This window comes from Pinus tabuliformis, chromosome 1_2 (assembly GCF_031772625.1).
Source record: "Pinus tabuliformis cultivar Carrire ecotype Pingquan chromosome 1_2, CPIR1, whole genome shotgun sequence".
NCBI classification, from domain to species: Eukaryota; Viridiplantae; Streptophyta; class Pinopsida; order Pinales; family Pinaceae; genus Pinus; species Pinus tabuliformis.
This window is the reverse complement of record NC_142298.1, coordinates 1,171,098,128-1,171,102,171: the sequence shown is the minus strand read 5'-3', so window position 1 is coordinate 1,171,102,171 and position 4,044 is coordinate 1,171,098,128. Positions and strand designations below refer to the sequence as shown.

The 4,044-nt window shown below is 43.0% G+C and overlaps 1 pseudogene; it reads left to right on the top strand.

The window, feature by feature from the left end:
- The first annotated feature begins 2,757 nt into the window (after positions 1-2,757).
- LOC149210391 (LEAF RUST 10 DISEASE-RESISTANCE LOCUS RECEPTOR-LIKE PROTEIN KINASE-like 1.2 pseudogene) lies at positions 2,758-3,692 on the top strand (annotated as a pseudogene).
- The last annotated feature ends 352 nt before the right edge of the window (positions 3,693-4,044 follow it).

Genomic DNA, 4,044 nt, shown 5'->3' with positions numbered 1-4,044 from the left:
GTCCTTGCGTGCTCTGATATATATGTTATGGAGGTCCGCTTTAAATTCTGCAAAAATTTGCAGGCTATTATAGATAGTGGGTGATAGCCGCGGCTTGCGATTAATCCCCATTCTGAGGTTCATTTCCATGAACACCCAGAATATCTTGATGTCGCGGATCCATTTGCGTCTTTTGTGGCCCACAACGAAGCGTACTTCGCGGCCTCCGACAGATCCCTATCAATTTTGGGGAACTGACTGTCCTCCAACAATTCCCCTGCCATGAGCACTATGGACAGCAGAAGCCATGCATAGTGGAATGTTTTTCCTTCTTCTTGGGCCTCACGGTAATTTTCCAGGAACTCTTTACATAAGCATCGGACCAATTGAACTGGACCCCCTTCACGCACTGCTCAGTAAGTGCCACCACTGGTGTGGGAACCTCGTCCACGCAGCACTTCTGCATGACCTTTCCTACCAGTATCTGAGTCGCCACCCTGACTGCTTTGTTGTTGATACTGGAGATCACGTAGCCCCGTTTCTTCTTCTCCAGCTTGTATTTCTTCTTCATGGCCTCTGCGATGGCCAAATTGCTACTCTTCCCCTATGAGATGTCTACGTGGTCCTCTCCTTTGCATGAAAGCCAGGTAATGTGATGGATTAAGTGGTCGGTGATGGGGATGGGCTCCTCCAGCCATGAACACCCACCATGCACTAGGCAGAGTAGTTGCCTGATGACGAATATTGTTATTGGGGTGCGGTGGAAATGCGACACCCAGAACAAGTTTAATAACCCTGTCTTTTCCACTCCATGTAACCACTATCGCAGCTCCAATTTGATAACCCCTGTCACGGTGTTCTGCTTGGGCTTCATGAGCTACGAGGTCTCTAGATGAGGGAATTTCTCATGGTCAGCGAGATCCAAATCTTCAAACTTCAAGTTAGGCACCTGCCCTAGGTGCGTGCCCTCAAAGATGATGTCGTTTGGGAGGAGCGAAGTCTGGAGAGACCTCTTCCTCTCGTCGAGATCCTTGGGCACTTTTGTCTTCCCCTTCTGTGGGGGAATATAGGCGGGCAACTTTGTCGGAGGGTGTGCAGGCTCAGTTTCTTCCTCCATGCCTTCGTCCTTGTCTTCTTCAATTATAAGGTCCTCCAGGTCTTCCTCCTCCTCGTCGTTTTCCAAATTAATTGCTTTCCCTTTCCCCTCCAGCGTTAACCTGGTGTGCAATGGGTTTTGACGATGTTAGAATTCGTCTTGCTAGTCTGTTGTCTTGGAAAAGAGAAATGCAAAAAAATGTGCTTTAGAAGCTGTCTTGAAGATGATACAGAAAAAGACTCTGGTCAGGTAGGGAAGGTTAGAAAATATGTGAATAGTGAATTCAAGTTAAAGAATACTATCACTGCTGCCGTGCATGACCCAACTATACCTCAATGGGTACACATGGTTTGTGGGTTGTGGATGCCTGGAATGAGGTGCTTAAAGGTTAGTACCATGGGTATATTTGATGTTTCTGGAGCTGTTCTTCCAAGAAGGAAACTACTGCAAAAAATCAGCGAACAAAACTCATCCAATTTACCTCCAAGAGAAGATAATTTGAACAATCTACCAATACAGGGGAGTAACAGGAAAATAAGTGGCAATGCCTCCAGTGCAAATTTTTCTCCTAATGATAAAAATACATTATCATGTGATGGGAAAAATTTGGAGGAAGAAGAGCTTACTGTGGATATTTCCACTAGCTATTTAGATCATGTTATGGAATCGGTAACTCAAATGATGAAGTCAGAGATCAAATTTGATGTTTCGAAAGAGGAGCTCTTGCAAACAAGCAAAGGAGTGCTTCCCAAGGTATTAATGGTTGAAGAATCTAAGCATGACATTAAGTTGGGTAATCACGTTCTACAATCAGAAAAGGGTCCTCAACTTGATAGCAGACAACCAACTTCTGATGTTATGCCTTCAGATGTTTCACATAGTCTTCAACTCGAACATGCTGAAACACATATGGTAATATTTGATGATCATCCCTCTACAAATGAAATTAAGGGAAAAGGTTGTGCAGGTGCCAATATAGAACCAGATCAATTTCAACAGAAGGCAACACAATCTCAATTTCCTTTATTATCTATGTCTCCGCCATCCAATATGTCAGGAGTAGTTACATTATTGAGAAAGCGTAAAAACAAATCTCATTCCACTGCATTTGATAGTTGTGATCCATGTAATGCATCCATTCAACAAGAAGCACCAGAGACTTGCAGCCCTTCAATATCCCTTTCTCAGGAAGCATCTGAGACATCACAAAACTTCAAACAAGCAGAATATGTTGGCCAAATATCATTGAGCATCAGTAGTTCTTCTAAGTCACCTTTGCATGAAGAGATAAATGAAAAAGAAGACACCATTAATAGTCCGGAAGTGCATTTCAGCAACTCACTGTCTCATATCAAACAACAGGCTATAGATAATGAGCGCCCCAGATGCAAATGAAACTGAAGGACAACTCTGTTTCCCGGGAACACTAGATCCCTATAAAAATAGTTGTGTGTAACCAGAAGAAATCACTTCGATTATGTTGTTGGCGTTCATTTTATTTTTTTTTATTTTTTTTGGGAGGTCCATAAACATTGGCGCGGTAATTGGTGGTCTCTTTGGAGTGACTCTCGTGGTAGTAGCAGTATTGTCAATATGTATAACTGTGCAAAGGAGAAGGAAACACCGTATGTTTAGCGAGAGTTTTGTGGTTAGAAGGCTTTAAACATGATGCGTGCAAGGATATGGAAGCAGCTATACAAGGCAAGATAGGGACTCTGCCCATTTTCTCCTACGAAGTGCTGAGAAAAGCGACTAATGACTTCGACGAGAGAAATCAATTAGAAGATGGGGGCATGGTTCGGTGTATCTGGGTAAACTCCCCGATGGTCGTGTTGTGGCGGTGAAGAAACTGTATCATGATAATTATAAAAGAGTGGAACAGTTTTATAATGAAGTGCAGATTCTCTCGACCTGCTATCATCCAAATCTGGTTCGGCTTTATGGCTGCAGTTCTCCAAAGGACCGTGACCTGCTTCTTGTTTATGAATATGTTCAAAATGGTACTTTGGCAGACCATCTTCATGGGGACCGGAAGGCCGACAGAGGAGGTCTAAATTGGGATACCCGCCTGAAAATTTGCATAGAAACTGCTCAGGCCCTGGCATTCCTTCACTGCCGTGAACCACCTCTGTTCCACAGAGACGTAAAGTCTGCCAACATTCTATTAGACGAAGACTTACATGTCAAAGTGGGGGATTTTGGGGTTTCAAGATCTATGCCATTAGATGCAACCCATATTTCCACTGCGCCACAGGGCACGCCTGGGTACATTGACCCAGAGTACCACATTTGCTTTCAGCTCTCAGACAGATCTGATGTCTACAGCTTCGGCGTTGTTTTGATGGAAATCATATCGGCCAAGTTAGTTGTGGACATTAGTCGGGAAAAGGGAGAAATCATCCTCGCTAACATGGCTATAGCAAAGATGCAAGCGGAAGCTTTGCATGAGTTTATAGATCCAAATCTGGACTTTGACACAAACTCTGACCAAAAGATTACTGTATTTGCAGTGGCCAAATTGGCTCTCAAATGTCTTGCACCGCCAAAAGAGGGTCGGCCACATATGAAGGAAATTGCGACCGAGCTGGAACAAATCAAACAAAATGCAGACAAATAGGAACAGATCTGCCTATCTTTGTCTTCAGTTAATAATTCAAAGGGATCTGCGCTCCAGTTTGTTAGCCATCAGAGGATTTTAAGAGGAACAATTTTCTGTTTTTAGAATAAAGAGATGATTCTATCTCTATTTATGTAACTTCAGGTGAAACAGCGCCCCTGTTTTTGGGTCGATCTGTTTTCTCCTAGAATAGTTTATTTAATGTATTAAAAAATCATTTGTAAAAGTTAGTGAGAGAGAGAAGAGAGTTCTGAGCACTGGTGGAGAAAAACAGAGCTTCTATTGTACAGTTTTGACAGAGATTTTAATAAAAAATGCAGCTCTGACCCCTGAGATTCCTGTGGTATGAAAT